Source organism: Saccopteryx bilineata, chromosome 4 (assembly GCF_036850765.1).
Source record: "Saccopteryx bilineata isolate mSacBil1 chromosome 4, mSacBil1_pri_phased_curated, whole genome shotgun sequence".
In the NCBI taxonomy this organism is placed as follows: domain Eukaryota; kingdom Metazoa; phylum Chordata; class Mammalia; order Chiroptera; family Emballonuridae; genus Saccopteryx; species Saccopteryx bilineata.
The window spans coordinates 78,710,430-78,727,470 of record NC_089493.1 but is presented as its reverse complement, the minus strand read 5'-3'; the positions used below and the strand labels follow the sequence as shown (position 1 = coordinate 78,727,470).

The following is a 17,041-nucleotide window of genomic DNA, read 5'->3' as shown; positions in this document are numbered from 1 at the left end:
TGTTAAACATTTCCTAACAGTTAAGTTGTATTTCGTCAAAGTCTGTTTAGGTCTAGCCTTGGTTTCAACATATTACTATGCTTTTTCTTCATGTGATTTTCTGTAATAGTTCATATACAGGGTGGGGCAAATGTAGATTACAGTTATTCATATGGAAAATAATATAATAAATTGTTTTGCATACTCACAACTGTAAACCTACTTTTGCCCCACCCTATATATAAACTATTATGTATAATATATAAGGGTGATATATATGTGTGTGTATATATATATAGAATCTTTTTCAAAATAAAACTAATCTTTTAAAATTTTGTGAACCTTGTCTGAATTCTATGATAAGAACATTCTCTATTTAACTTAACACAGTTAAAGTATAGACATTCAGGCTATCTGACCCACAAAGCTTGAGGTAGTTGAGCCTTAGGATTATGCTCGAGTCAGTAAGTGCTGATAAATTTTTTGAAAGTCAGATTTTAGATATGTGGATACTAAGGAACAACAAAAAAAGTAACTCTGGTTTGTCTTTCTACTTCTTGAAGTGTGAAATTTGTAACTTCACTTCCAACGTAATAATGCCACTTGGTGAGGACTGTTCTGGAGGAACTGAGATGCTGTCTGGTCTTTCTAACATTTTTTGTATTTTACTCCTTCCTCTGATCTTTGACTTTGCCAGACCAACCCGTTATCCTCTCAAATCTTAATAAAGTCAGAAAAATAGTCTGAGGAATAGGAAAACCCAAAGGGTTTCTTGACATGTTAAATATGATAGAGTTAAGATATTAATGAAACTAATTATTGTGGAATTTCCTGAGATGTCTAAAGCATATGAATTTACATTAAAAGTTCCACAATTTTGGGAATACACATGTAATTAATTTTACTTTTTAAAAAATTCACATTAGAGATAAGCAGATCACATTCTAGAGTTCTTTGAATTTTGCCTTTTTTTTCCTTTTTCTCATTCCCAAGTTAAATTTTCCCCTCACCTTTTGGAAATGCCTTCTCATGTTTGTAGGGAAAGATTTCCATTAGGATATGTTAAGAGCCAAAGAGTCCCATTATCAGTTTATGAACTTTTCCTGGGAGACTAACTATAGACTTATTTGAGACTATGGAAGGCTAGTAAAAATGAAGCCTATTTATTTTCTAAAAGTTGAAGTGAGATTACATTTCAGTGGTCTGAATACACTTACCAAAAATCAGTTTACCTCAGGTCCTGGCTGGGCTGCTCACTTCATTAAAGTGTTATTCCATTATGCCAAGGTTGTGGGTTTGATCCCTGGTCAGGGCACATACAAGAATCAACCAATGGCCTGACCAGGCAGTGGCACAGTGGATAGAGCGTCGGACTGGGATGCCAAGGACCCAGGTTTGAGACCCCGAGGTCGCCAGCTTGACCGCGGGCTCATCTGGTTTGAGCAAAATCTCATCATCTTGGACCCAAGGTTGCTGGCTCGAGCAAGGGGTTACTCGGTCTGCTGAAGGCCCGTGGTCAAGGCACATATGAGAAAGCAATCAATGAACAACTAAGGTGTCGCAATGTGCAACGAAAAACTAATGATTGATGCTTCTCATCTCTTCGTTCCTGTCTGTCTGTCTCTGTCTATCCCTATCTCTGACTCTCTCTGTCTCTGTAAAAAAGAAAAAAAGAAAAAGAAAGAAAGAAAGAAAGAAAGAAAGAGAAAAGAATCAACCAATGAAGGCATAAATAAGTGAAACAACAAATTGATGTTTCTCCCTCTCTCTAAAATCAATAAAAAGGCCTGACCTGTGGTGGCACAGTAGATAAAGCATCAACCTAGAATGCTGAGGTCGCCGGTTCAAAATCCCAGGCTTGCCTGGTCAAGGCACATATGGGAGTTGATGCTTTCTGCTCCTCCCCATGTTCTCTCTATCTCCTCTCTCTCTAATAAAAATTAATAAATAAAATCTAAAAAATAACCAAATCCATCAGTGATGTTTTAAAAAGAAAAACAACGTTGGAGGCAATAATCGAACAAAAAAAAAGTTTAAACAGCCCTGGCTGGTTGGTTCAGCGGTAGAGCGTCGGCCTAGCATGAGGAGGACCTGGGTTCGATTCCTGGCCAGGGCACACAGGAGAAGCGCCCATTTGCTTCTCCACCCCTTCCCCGCGCCTTCCTCTCTGTCTCTCTCTTCCCCTCCCTCAGCCGGGGCTCCATTGGAGCAAAGATGGCCCGGGCGCTGGGGATGGCTCTGTGGCCTCTGCCTCAGGCGCTAGAGTGGCTCTGGTCGCAACATGGCGACGCCCCGGAGGGGCAGAGCATCGCCCCCTGGTGGGCAGAGCATCACCCCATGGTGGGCGTGCCGGGTGGATCCCAGTCGGGTGCATGCGGGAGTCTGTCTGACTGTCTCTCCCTGTTTCCAGCTTCAGAAAAATGCAAAAAATAATAATAATAATAATAAAATTAAAAAAAAAGTTTAAACAAATAAAATCAATAAAAGATTTTTAAAAATCAGTTTACCTCAAGATGGCAACAATGCTACCTTTGATCAGTAGATGCTAATAAAATTTTTGTAACACGTTTTCTTTTTTTTTTATAAATAAATTTTTATTTTAATGGGGTGACCTCAATAAATCAGGGTACATATATTCAAAGAAAACATGTCCAGGTTATCTTGTCATTCAATTCTGTTGCATACCCATCACCCAAAGTCAGATTGTCCTCTGTCACCTTCTTTTTTTTTTTTTTTTTTTTTATTTATTTATTTATTTATTTATTCATTCATTTTAGAGAGGAGGGAGAGAGAGAGACAGGGGGGAGGAGCTGGAAGCATCAACTCCCATATGTGCCTTGACCAGGCAAGCCCGGGGTTTTGAACCGGCGACCTCAGCATTTCCAGGTCGACGCTTTATCCACTGCGCCACCACAGGTCAGGCCCTCTGTCACCTTCTATCTAGTTTTCTTTGTGTCCCTCCCCCACCCCTTCCCCTCTCCCTCCTTCCCTCCCCCCGCCCCCCGTAACCACCACACTCTTGTCCATGTCTCTTAGTCTCGTTTTTATGTCCCACCAATGTAAACATGTTTTCTGAATCTTAGCTTTTGTAGGACATCAAATTTTATCTTGGTTAATGAGGATTTACTTCAAAATCTTTGCTGGATGGAAGACTTTCTATAGAATACCTAAAAATAGGTAGGGGTCATGGAACAGGATATCAGCAATCTGTATTGGCTTTTTCCACAGGCTCATCTTTATCTTATTTTTCTCTAACTCCACCCCCCAAGTTCAGGAGGTGAGATAGGGCTTGTCTTTAGCTAATAAAGTATAGAAAGTAATATAATAGTACCTACTTGATGGATTCTTGGGAAGGTTAAATGAGATAATATGTGAAAAACCATCAGTTCCTAGTACATAACAAGTGAAAGCCATTGCTGTTATTAGATATAACCAAAGTTGCAAAGATGACTGGTAACTCCCAATTTCCTTTCTAAACTATTCCTTTTATTTCTTCAGGCACTAAATTCCAAATTTAAAAAAAAATGAATTGGATATAATGGAACTTAAAGAGGGCTTTCTGGATCCTCTGAAATTTTACCATGTGGATCATGGTGAAAATCATTCAAAGGAGTAAAGGAGAAGAAAATTAGCTTGGTTAAAATACAGAGTGTATTTTAATTTAAATAAACTTAATTTATAACAAGAGAATAGCAAATTATAACTGAGTTGCCATTCTCACCTATCATTGCATTTTACAAATGCAAAAGTTTTCAAGATGATCTGTTGATGAGGCTGTGGAGAAACTGGCATGGGAATGCAAAAGTCAATCATGGATCCTATAGGGGAGACTTTGGGAATATTTATCTTAATTGTGTAAGCATTTGCTTTCTGACTCAGCAATTCCACTTATAGGAACCTATTGCAAACATATACTGGCAAAAATAAAAAAATGTGTATGCACATTTTGTGATAGCAAAGCTTTTGAAAACAACCAATGTGACAGTAGTAAGAGACTAATATAAACTATGAAAACCCACATCGTAGAGTACTATGCAGTTGTTCAAAAGGAATGAGTAATATCTCTATCTACATACTGACAAGGAGTGATCTTCAGTATCCACTGAAGTAAAGTTGTAAAAACAAAGCCAGAATAGTGTGTGGGATATGTTACTGCTTATGTAAGAAAGGCAGGGGTAGAAGGGTATAAATAAAATATGTATATCAAAAACTAACTAAGGCCCTGGCCGGTTAGCTCAGTGATAGAGCGTCGGCCTGGCATGCGGGAGTCCCGGGTTTGATTCCCGGCCAGGGCACACAGTAGAAGTACCCATCTGCTTCTCCACCCCTCCCCCTCTCCTTCCTCTCTGTCTATCTTCCCCTCCCGCAGCCAAGGCTCCACTGGAGCAAAGTTGGCCCAGGTGCTGAGGATGGCTCTGTGGCCTCTGCCTCAGGCTCTAGAATGGCTCTGATTGCGGCAGAGCGATGCCCCAGATGGGCAGAGCATCGCCCCCTGGTGTGCATGCGCCTGATTGGGCGCATGCGGGAGTCTGTCTGACTGCTTCCCCGTTTCCAACTTCAGAAAAATACAAACAAACAAAAAAAAACCCTAAGCCAAACAAACAAAAAATCTAAAAAATAAAAAGCATAGTTACCTGTGGGGGGAGAGACAACAGAATGGAACAGGAGAGAAGCTGGAGTGCCAAATATATTTCATTTTGTGAATTTGATTTTGGAACCATATAAATATATATAATTATAAAACAAAACAAAGAATTCTTAAAATTTGGAAGTAAAATAAAACAAATTACTGTATATGAAATTGGTGGTTTAATCAAACAGAAGAATTATTTCAAGTGACTTTAAAGTCAGTAAATTTGACTATTCCTAATGGAATAAATAGTCCCTCTGAAAAACATCTAAAAAAAATCCTTTTTATTTTCAGTACTCTTATTATTGGTGTTAGTATTCATATTATTATTCTGACTGTGAGTATATGAGTATATGAATAAAGCAAATGGATAATTATGTTGGTGTAGTCAAGGTAGCAGTATGTGTTATGGGAGCTAGTATATACAGATGTAAATTTTCAGTAAGGCTAAGTAAGTACTCTGTGGTCCTGAATTTGAATTGAAAGTATACAACTTTTTTTTTTTTTTTTTTGACAGAGAGAGAGAGAGTCAGAGAGAGGGACAGATGGGGACAGACACACAGGAAGGGAGAGAGATGAGAAGCATCAATTCTTTGTTGTGACACCTTAGTTGTTCAATGATTGCTTTCTCATATGTGCCTTGATTGAGGGCTACAGCAGAGCAAATGACCCCTTGCTCAAGCCAGCAACCTTGGGCTCAAGCCAGAGACCTTGGGCTTCAAGCCTCTGACCCTGGGGTCATGTCCATGATCCCATGCTCAAGCCAGTGATCCCACGCTCAAGTTGGATGAGCCCACACTCAAGTTGGATGAGCCCATGCTCAAGCCAGTGACCCCACACTCAAGTTGGATGAGCCCATACTCAAGCCAGTGACCTCAGGGTTTTGAACTTGGGTCCTAAGTGTCCCAGCCCAACGCTCTATCCACTGCACCACTGCCCGATCAGGTGAAAGTATACAGTTTTTTTTTTAATTTTTTTTATTCATTTTAGAGAGGAGAGAGAAAGGGAGAGAGAGAGAGAGAGAGAGAGAGGGAGGGAGAGAGAGGAGAGAGGAGAGAGAGACAGAGAGAGAAGGTGGGGAGGAGCTGGAAGCATCAATTCCCATATGTGCCTTGACCAGGCAAGCCCAGGGTTTCGAACCGGCAACCTCAGCATTTCCAGGTTGACGCTTTATCCACTGCGCCACCACAGGTCAGGTCGAAAGTATACAGTTTTTAAAAGGCCTAAAATCAATGACCAACCCAAAAGCAATGAGCACCAAGATTATAATCTCTAAATAGTATTTCATACTAAAGGAACCAGAAATCCTTGGGGGGAGGGGAGAATGACGTGGGAAATGTTCAAGATAAACCTAGAACTTCTCTTGTCACATCAGAAATAAAGAAAGCTATCACTTTAACCAGTGGTGGCACAGTGAATAGATCGTCAACTTGGGACGCTGAGGTTCCAGTTTCGAAACCTCGAGGTCACTGGCTTGAGCGTGGGCTCACCAGCTTGAGCATGGGTGGGGTCTCCAGCTTGAGCATAGGACCATCAACATGATCTCAAGGTCACTGGCTTGAGCAAGAGGTCACTGGCTTGTCTAGAACCCCCTTCACACACACACTCATTAAAGCATATATGAGAAGCAATCAATGAACCAAACATGAACATGAACAACTAAAGTGATGCAACTATGAGTTGATGGTCCTCGTTTCTCTCCCTTTTCTCCTCTCTCTCTCTCTCTCTCTCTCTCTCTCTCTCTCTCTCACACACACACACACACACACACACACACACAAAAGAAGAAAGGACAGAGTCTACCGAAGACTACTGGAGCTGTGACAAAAGTCAATGGCCAAAGTTTGGATTGTTTAGCTCTCAATAAGAATAGCAATGCAGGCCCTGGCCGGTTGGCTCAGTGGTAGAGCGTCGGCCTGGCGTGCAGAAGTCCCGGGTTCGATTCCCGGCCAGGGCACACAGGAGAAGCACCCATCTGCTTTTCTACCCCTCCCCCTCTCCTTCCTCTCAGTCTCTCTCTTCCCCTCCTGCAGCCAAGGCTCCATTGGAGCAAAGATGGCCCGGGCGCTGGGGATGTCTAGAGTGGCTCTGGTGGCGGCATAGCGACGCCCCGGATGGGCAGAGCGTCGCCCCCTGGTGGGCGTGCCGGGTGGATCCCGGTTGGGCGCATGCGGGAGTCTGTCTGACTGTCTCTCTCTGTTTCCAGCTTCAGAAAAATACAAAAAAAAAAAAAGTATAGCAATGCAAGGAAAAGGGTGGGGACGGGGAGGAGGGGAGTAAAGAGGGACAAATATATGGTGATAGAAAATGATTTGGCCTGACCAGGTGGTTGCACAGTGGATAGAGCGTTGGACTGGGACACGGATGACCCAGGTTCGAGATCCCGAGGTCACAAGCTTGAGCCCAAGGTCGCTGGCTTGAGCAAGGGGTCACTTGCTGTGTTGTAGCCCTCCCTGCCCCCCCCGTCAAGGCACATATGAGAAAGCAATCAATGAACACTAAGGTGCACAACGAAAAACTGATGCTTCTCATCTCTCTCCCTTCCTGTCTTTCTGTCCCTATCTGTCCCTCTCTCTGACTCTCTCTGTCTCTGTCACAAAAAGAAAAAAAAGCCCTGGCCAGTTGGCTCAGCGGTAGAGCGTCGGCCTGGCATGCAGGGGACCCAGGTTCGATTCCTGGCCAGGGCACATAGGAGAAGCGCCCATTTGCTTCTTCACCCCACCCCCTCCTTCCTCTCTGTCTCTCTCTTCCCCTCCCGCAGCCAAGGCTCCATTGGAGCAAAGATGCCCCCGGCGCTGGAGTGGCTCTGGTCGCGGCAGAGCGATGCCCCGGAGGGGCAGAGCATCGCCCCCTGGTGGGCAGAGCATCGCCCCTGGTGGGCGTGCCGGGTGGATCCCGGTTGGGCGCATGCGGGAGTCTGTCTGACTGTCTCTCCCCGTTTTCAGCTTCAGAAAAAAAAAAAAAAAGAAAGAAAAAAAAAAAGGAAGAAAATGATTTGACTTTGGGTGATGGGCACACAATGTAATCAACAGTTCAAATACTATAGAGATGTTCACCTGAAACCTATGTACTCTTATTTATCAATGTCACCCCATTAAATTTAATTTCTAAATTTAAAAATAAGGAAAAAAAAGAGTGATGCTCTTCTGCCACTATTTATTTATTTATTTATTTATTTATTTATTTATTTATTTATAACAGTGCACATGTCTTTTATGTTTTCACACTTATCATGCCACGGATTCATAGGGAATGGCTTCCACCAGTTCATGCTTCTCTTCATGGGCTCTCACAAAGTGTGCTTATCTGGATGGAGAAGGCTGATGTTTCAGTTGAATCCAGGATGTACCTTTCTCTTTGGCTTCCATCTTTTTCTGATTATTTTCCTTCACGCAATTTAGGAAGCTATCTTGGCTCTTAGAATGCTTAATATGCTCAATACTTACATTAATTCTCTTGGCAAGAATCTTGCCCTTAACTTGTTTTTCCACAACAATGCCCACCACAAGCTAGGTGACATTGTAGACTCTTCTAGTTTTGCCATGGGAACATAGTGGGGCATTCCTTGTTAAACAGTGCCTACTCCCTTGATGTCTACAATATCACCTTTATTGTAGAGTCACATATTTGTGGCCAAAAGAACAACTCCATGTTTTCTGAAAGGCCTAGAGAAAATATATAACGGGTACCTCTACTCTTTCTCTTTGTGTTAGGCACTTTGGCGAATTACTGGAAGATAGTGGTTCAGGCAAAAAGTTCTGCCACTATTTTAAATCCAGTGCAATACAATGTTCTACAGCAGTTCCGGCCAGGACCCTTCTGCCAACAACCCTCCCACCATGGAGTATTCAACATATACAGCGACATAGAGGAATTCTCTGAGAGGTCCAAGATCAACACCAACAAGAAACAGCAGGATGGCCTCCTGGGGTCCCCAAACTACGGCCCCCTGAGGCCATTTATCCGGCCCCCGCCGCACTTCCGGAAGGGGCACCTCTTTCATTGGTGGTCAGTGAGAGGAGCATAGTTCCCATTGAAATACTGGTCAGTTTGTTGATTTAAATTTACTTGTTCTTTATTTTAAATATTGTATTTGTTCCCTTTTTTTTTTTTTACTTTAAAATAAGATATGTGCAGTGTGCATAGGGATTGTTCATAGTTTTTTTTATAGTCCGGCCCTCCAATGGTCTGAGGGACAGTGAACTGGCCCCCTGTGTAAAAAGTTTGGGGACCCCTGTGTGGTATAGTGGCAAGAGTGTTGATTGAGAATGCTGAGGTTGCTGGTTCAAAACCCTGGACTTGCCTGATCAAGGTACATATGATAAGCAAGCAATGAACAACTAAAGTGAAGCAACCATGAGTTGATACTTCTTGTTCTTCCCCCCACCCTGAAAAATCAATCAATAAAATATTAAAAAATAAAGAAACAAGATGACAGTAAAATGTTTATTGAAGACTTAAGCGAGGGTACAAGCAAGAAAGATCTGACTATTTGCCTTGATTTGAGGGAAGTTATAGACTGCACAATTTAAAAAGATCCAGTGACTGGAAGACCAAGAGGATTTGGATTTGTGCTTTTCAAAGATGCTGCTTGTGTTGATAAGGTTTTGGAACGGAAAGAACACAAACTGGATGGCAAATTGATGTTGCCCTCTTACAAAGGGTCAAAGTTTTAAAAGGGAAAGAATCCCCTATAAAAATGGGTTTTTTTTGGGGGGGGTGGATTAAAGCTAAATACTTCTGAAGAATAAAGAATATTTTGGAGCCTTTAGAGAGATGGAAAATATTGAACTTCCCATGGATACAAACAAAAATGGAAAAAATGAGGGTTTTGTTTTATCACATACACAGATAAAGAAATTGTTAGAAAGCAGATATTATCAGACTGGTTCTGGGAAGTGTGAAATCAAATTTGCACAACCCAAAGAGGTGTATAGGCAGGAAGAGTAACGATCAAAAAGGATAAAGAGGAGTTACAGCTGGTGAATGAAGTGGTACTAGAGTTCATGGCCCAGACCAACAGAACCCTTATGGCAAGGCATCTCTGGGGATGACAATCACTAAAACAATTACCAGCCATATTAAAGGAGGATATTGGAGAAAATAGGAGATTGCTAAAGTAACCCACTATGCAGGACAACATTAAGACAGTTCTTTTGTTAATCTAAGATGATTACTTTGTAACTTTCTAGTGTAGAAGACACAACTGTGTCCAACTGTTTATAGCCACCAATTAGTTTTCTTTGTTTTTATTTTATCTTTTGCTTTGTTATGACACAATGTAGATTTGGTTTATACAAATTTTATTTGTATGATTTCATGTTAAACCTCTAATAAATGCTTCTTTATGTGAAAAAAAAAATAGTAACCAAAATGGACCGAAGCAAATCAAATACAGTTGTCCCTCAGAATCTGTGAGGAAATTGGTCCCAGAACTCCCTTTAGGATGTTTAAGTCTGTTATGTAAAATGGTGTAGTATCTGCATATGACCTATGTACATCCTCCCTTACATTCTCCTGTGTACTTTAAATAATCTCTAGGATATTTATAATACCTAATACAATGTAAAACCTATGTAAATAGTTGTCATACTGTATTGTTTAGGAAATAATGACAAGAATAAAAGTCTGTACATGTTTAATACAGATATAACCATTGTAGGTCTAACTACATAGTACACATCAACAATAATGTAACTATTATTTTTTCTTGTTTTAATTTTTGTTAATTTTAATTTATTGTGTTAACATGGATTCAAGTATCCCACTCAATATAACTACCTCACCCCCACCCCTTTGCCCCCTTCTTCCTTACCCCCTTCAGCACTTCCCTCTGGGATTTGCTGTCCTGTTATCTGTATCTAGGTATTATGTATACATAATTTCACAAATTCCTTCACCTTCTCTGATCCTATCCCCTCATCACCCTTCCTTCTGACAGCTGTCCCTCTGCTCTCTGTGACCCCACCTCTGCCTCAATTCCCTTCTCAGTTCACTTTGTTCATTAGATTCCACATATAAGTGGATCATATGATTTTTTTTTCTTTCTCTGCCTGGCTTATTTTACTTAGCATAATAATCCCCAGGTCGCCTGACCAGGCGGTGGTGCAGTGGATAGAGCATTGGACTGGGATGCGGAGGACCCAGGTTCGAGACCCTGAGGTTGCCAGCTTGAGCGTGTGCTCATCTGGTTTGAGCAAAAGCTCACCAGCTTGAACCCAAGGTTGCTGACTCAAGCAAGCGGTTACTTGGTGCTGTAGCCCCACGGTCAAAGGCAAATATGAGAAAGCAATCAATGAACAATTAAGGTGTCGCAAGGAAAAACTAATGATTGATGCTTCTCATCTCTCTGTTCCTGTCTGTCTGTCCCTATCTATCCCTCTCTCTGACTCTCTCTCTGTCTCTGAAAAAATAAAATAAATAAAAATTGAAAAAAAAAAAATCCCCAGGTCCATTCATGCCATCACAAAAGGTAAGATTTCCTTTTTTTTTTTCATGGCTGCATAGTATTTCCTTGTGTATATGTACCACAGCTTTTTAATCCACACGTCCAATGATGAACACTTGGGCTGTTTCCAGATCTTGGCCATTGTAAACAACATTGCAGTAAACATGGGGGTGCATTTTTTTTTCTTTCTTCTTTTTTTTTTTTTGGATTTCTCCAAAGCCAGAAATGGGGAGGCAGTCAGACTCCCACATGCGCCCGACCAGGATCCACCTGGCACACCCACCAGCGGGTGATGCTCTGCCCATCCGGGGGCATCGCTCTGTTGCAACCAGAGCCATTCTAGCGCCTGAGGCAGAGGCCACAGAGCCATCCTCAGTGCCTGGGCAAACTTTGCTCCAATGGAGCCTTAGCTGCGGGAGGGGAAGAGAGAGACAGAGAGGAAGGAGAAGGGGAGGGGTGGAGAAGCAGATGAGCACTTCTCCTATGTGCCCTGGCCGGGAATCGAACCTGGGACTCCAGCACACCAGGCTGACGTTCTACCACTGAGCCAACCAGCCAGGGCCGGGGGTGCATATATTTTTTTGAATCAGTGATTTGGTACTCTTAGGATATATTTCTAAAAGTGGGATAGCTGGGTTAAAAGGCAGTTTCATTTTTAATTTTTTGAAGAAACACCGTACTGTTTTCCACAGTGGCTGGACCAGTCTGCATTCCCATCAGCAGTGCAAGAGGGTTCTCTTTTCTCCACACCTTCGCCAGCACTTATTGTGTGTTGATATGTTAATGAGCCCCATTCTGACAGATGTGAGGTGGTATCTCATTGTGGTTTTAATTTTCATTTCTCTGATGATTAGTGACATTGAACATTTTTTCATATGCCTATTAGCCATCTGTATGTCCTCTTTGGAGAAGTATTTATTCAGTTCCTTAGCCCATTTTATTTATTTATTTATTTATTCATTCATTCATTCATTTTAGAGAGAAGGGGGAGGAGCAGGAAGCATCAACTCTCATATGTGCCTTGACCAGGCAAGCCAGGGTTTTGAATCGGCAACCTCAGTGTTTCCAGGTTGACGCTTTATCCACTGCGCCACCACAGGTCAGGCCCTTAGCCCTTTTTTTTTTTTTTTTTTTTTTTTTGCATTTTCTGAAGCTGGAAACAGGGAGAGATAGTCAGACAGACTCCCGCATGCGCCCGACTGGGATCCACCCAGCACGCCCACCAGGGGCGACGCTCTGCCCACCAGGGGGCGATGCTCTGCCCATCCTGGGCGTCGCCATGTTGCGACCAGAGCCACTCTAGCGCCTGAGGCAGAGGCCACAGAGCCATCCCCAGCGCCCGGGCCATCTTTGCTCCAATGGAGCCTTGGCTGCAGGAGGGGAAGAGAGAGAGAGGAAGGTACGGCGGAGGGGTGGAGAAGCAAATGGGTGCTTCTCCTGTGTGCCCTGGCCGGGAATCAAACCCGGGTCCTCCGTACACTAGGCCGACGCTCTACCGCTGAGCCAACCGGCCAGGGCCCTTAGCCCATTTTGATTGGATTGTTTACCTTCCCGGTGTTGAGTTTTAGAAGTTCTTTATAAATTTTGGTTATTAAACCCTTATCAGACATATTGGCAAGCATGTTCTCCCATTGTGTGGGTTGTCTTTTTATTTTGTTAATGGTGTCTTTTGCTGTGCAAAAGCTTTCTATTTATTTATTTAAAAAAATTTTTAAATTAATTTTAATGGGGTGACATTGATAAATCAGGGTACATATGTTCAGAGAAAACATCTCTAAGTTATTTTTACATTTGATTATGATGCATTCCCATCACCCAAAGTCCAATTGTCTTCTGTCACCTTCTAACTGGTTTTCTTTGCGCCCCTCCCCTCCCCCAACCCCCCCTCTTTCTCCCCACCCTGTAACCCCCACACTCTTGTCCATGTCTCTGAGTCTCATTTTTATGCCCCACCTATGTATGGAATCATATAATTCTCATTTTTTTCTGATTTACTTATTTCGCTCAGTATAACGTTATCAAGGTCCATCCATGTTGTTGTAAAAGATCCGATGTCATCATTTCTTATGGCTGAGTAGTATTCCATAGTATATATGTACCAAAGCTTTTTAATCCAGTCGTCCACTGACGGACACTTGGGCTGTTTCCAGATCTTTGCTATTGTGAACAATGCTGCCATAAACATGGGGGTGCATTTCTTCTTTTCAAACAGTGCTATGGTGTTCTTGGGGTATATTCCTAAAAGTGGTATAGCTGGGTCAAAAGGCAGTCTGATTTTTAATTTCTTGAGGAATCTCCATACTGTTTTCCACAGTGGCTGCTCCAGTCTGCATTCCCACCAGCAGTGCAGGAGGGTTCCCTTTTCTCCACATCCTCGCCAGCACTTATTCTGTGTTGTTTTGTTGATGAGCGCCATTCTGACTGGTGTGAGGTGATATCTCATTGTGGTTTTCATTTGCATTTCTCTAATGATTAGTGATGTTGAGCATTTTTTCATATGCCTATTGGCCATCTGTATGTCCTCTTTGGAGAAGTGTCTATTCATTTCTTTTGCCTATTTTTGGATTGGATTGCTTGTCTTTTTGGTTGTAAGTTTTACAAGTTCTTTATAAATTTTGGTTATTAACCCCTTATCAGATGCATTGTCAAATATATTCTCCCATTGTGTAGTTTGTCTTTTTATTCTGTTCTTTTTTTTTTTTTTTTTTCATTTTTCTGAAGCTGGAAACAGGGAGAGACAGTCAGACAGACTCCCACATGCGCCCGACTGGGATCCACCCGGCACGCCCACCATGGGGCGACGCTCTGCCCACCAGGGGGCGATGCTCTGCCCATCCTGGGCGTCACCATGTTGCGACCAGAGCCACTCTAGCGCCTGAGGCAGAGGCCACAGAGCCATCCCCAGCGCCCGGGCCATCTTTGCTCCAATGGAGCCTCGGCTGCGGGAGGGGAAGAGAGAGACAGAGAGGAAAGCGCGGCGGAGGGGTGGAGAAGCAAATGGGCGCTTCTCCTGTGTGCCCTGGCCGGGAATCGAACCCGGGTCCTCCGCACGCTAGGCCGACGCTCTACCGCTGAGCCAACCGGCCAGGGCTTTATTCTGTTCTAATTGTCTTTAGCTGTGCAGAAGCTTTTTAGTTTGATAAAGTTCCATTTGTTTATCCTGTCTTTTATTTCACTTGCCTGTGGAGACAAATCAGCAAATATATTGCTGTGAGAGATGTCAGAGAGCTTACTGCCTATGTTTTCTTCTAAGATGCTTATGGTTTTATGGCTTACATTTAAGTCTTTTATCCATTTTGAATTTATTTTTGTGAATGGTGTAAGTTGGTGGTCTAGTTTCATTTTTTTGCAGGTAGCTGTCCAATTTTCCCAACACCATTTGTTGAAGAGGCTGTCTTTACTCCAGTGTATGCTCTTACCTCCTTTGTCAAATATCAGTTGTCCATAAAAGTGTGGATTTAGCCTGACCTGTGGTGGCGCAGTGGATAAAGCGTCGACCTGGAAATGCTGAGGTTGCCAGTTCAAAACCCTGGGCTTGCCTGGTCAAGGCACATATGGGAGTTGATGCTTCCAGCTCCTCCCCCTTCTCTCTCTCTGTCTCTCCTCTCTCTGTCTCTCCCTCTCCTCTCTAAAATGAATAAATAAAAAATAAATTTAAAAAAGTGTGGATTTATTTCTGGGTTCTCAATTCTGTTCCATTGATCTATATGCCTGTTTTTATGCCAGTACCAGGCTGTTTTGAGTACAATGGCCTTGCAGTATGACTTGATATTCGAAAGTGTGATACCTCCCACTTTATTCTTCCTTTTCAAGATTGCTGAGGCTATTTGTGTTCTCTTTTGGTTCCATATAAATTTTTGGAATATGTGTTCTATATCTTTGAAGTAAGTCATTGGTATTTTAATGGGTATTGCATTGAATTTATAAATTGCTTTGGGTAATATAGACATTTTAATGATGTTTATTTTTCTTAACCATGAACACAGTATATGCTTCCATTTGTTTGTATCTTCCCTGATATCTTTTATCAATGTTTTATAATTTTCCAAGTACAAGTCTTTAATCTCCCTGGTTAAATTTATTCCTAGGTACTTTATTTTTTTGGTTGCAATGGTAAAGGGGACTGATTCTTTAATTTCTGTTTCTGACAGTTCATTGTTAGTGTTTAAAAATGCCTCCGATTTCTGAGTATTAATTTTATATCCTGTCACCTTGCTGAATTCATTTATCAGGTCTAGTAGTTTTTTGACTGAGACTTTAGGGTTTTCTATATACAATAACATATCATCTGCAAATAATGATAGTTTTACTTCTTCTTTTCCAATTTGGATGCCTTTTATTTCTTTTTCTTGTCTGATTGCTGTGGCTAGGACTTCCAGAACTATGTTGAATAAAAGTGGTGAAAGGGGGCACCCCTGCCTTGTTCCTGATCTTAAGGGTATTGCTTTTAATTTTTGCCCATTGAGTATGATGTTTGCTGTGGGTTTGTCATAGATGGCCTTTATCATGTTAAAGTATGTTCCCTGTATTCCCACTTTGCTGAGAGTTTTGGTCATGAATGGGTGCTGGATTTAATCAAATGCTTTTTCTGCATCTCTTGAAATTATCATGTGGTTTTTCTCCTTCTTTTTGTTTATGTGATGAATCACATTGATTGATTTGCGAATATTGTACCAGCCTTGCCTCCCAAGAATAAATCCCACTTGATCATGGGTGTATAATTTTTTTCATATATTGCTGGATCCGGTTTGCTAATATTTTGTTGAGGATTTTAGCATCTAAATTCATCAGGGATATTGGCCTATAATTTTCTTTCTTTGTGTTGTCTTTGCCTGGTTTTGGAATCAGAATTATGCTTGCCTCATAAAAGGAGCTTGGAAATCTTCCTTCCTCTTGAATTTTTTGAAATAGCTTGAGAAGGATAGGAGTTAGTTCTTCTTTGAATATTTGGTAGAATTCACTTGTGAAGCCATCAGGCCCAGGACTTTTCTTTTTGGGGAGTTTTTTGATAACTGTTTCTATCTCATTTGTTGTAATTGGTCTGTTTAGGTTTTCTGATTCTTCCAGATTAATTTTTGGAAGAGTATATGTTTCAAGGAATTTGTCCATTTCATGTAGGTTGTCTAGTTTTTTGGCATACAGTTCTTCATAGTATCTTCTTACAATATTTTGTATTTCTGTTGTGTCAGTTGTTATTTCTCCACTCTCGTTTCTAATTTTATTTATTTATTTGAGTCCTCTCTCTTTTTTTCTTGGTGAGTCTGGTTAAAGGTTCATCGATATTATTTACCTTTTCAAAGAACCAGCTCCTGGTTTCATTGATTTTCTGTATTGTTTCTTTAGCCTCTATGTAATTTATTTCTGCTCTGATCTTTATTATTTCCTTCCTTCTACTAGCTCTGGGCTTTACTTGCTGTTCTTTTTCTAGTACTTTTAGATGTAGGGTCAAGTTGTTTATTTGAGCTTTTTCTAGTTTATTGAGGTATGCCTGTAATGCTATGAACTTCCCTCTCAGGACTGCTTTTGCTGTGTCCCATAAATTTTGAGTTGTTGTATGCTCATTATCGTTCGTTTCTAGGAATTTTTTAATTTCTTCTTTGATCTCACTGTTTACTCATTCGTTATTTAATAACATGCTATTTAGTTTCCAAGTGTTTGAGTATTTTTCAGTTTTTCTGTTGTGGTTGATTTCTAGTTTCATGCCATTGTGATCAGAGATAGTGCTCGATATGATTTCATTCTTCTTAAATTTTTTGAGACCGCTTTTCTGCCCTAACATGTGGTCTATTCTAGAGAATATACCATGAGCACTTGAAAAAATGTATATTCCGCTATTTTAGGGTGAAAGATTCTGAAGATATCTATTAAATAGAGTTGATCTAATATGTCCTTTAAGTCTGCTGTTTCTTTGTTAATTTTCTTTCTTGAGGTCTATCTAGTGATGTTAGTGGGGTATTGAAATCTCCTACTATAGTATTGCTTTT

The 17,041-nt window shown here is 41.3% G+C and overlaps 2 pseudogenes; one reads left to right on the top strand and one right to left on the bottom strand.

The window, feature by feature from the left end:
• Positions 1 to 7,839: 7,839 nt before the first annotated feature.
• Positions 7,840 to 8,335, bottom strand: LOC136335465 (large ribosomal subunit protein eL21-like; annotated as a pseudogene).
• A 716-nt stretch (positions 8,336 to 9,051) lies between these two features.
• LOC136335464 (heterogeneous nuclear ribonucleoprotein D-like pseudogene) lies at positions 9,052 to 9,599 on the top strand (annotated as a pseudogene).
• Positions 9,600 to 17,041: the final 7,442 nt, after the last annotated feature.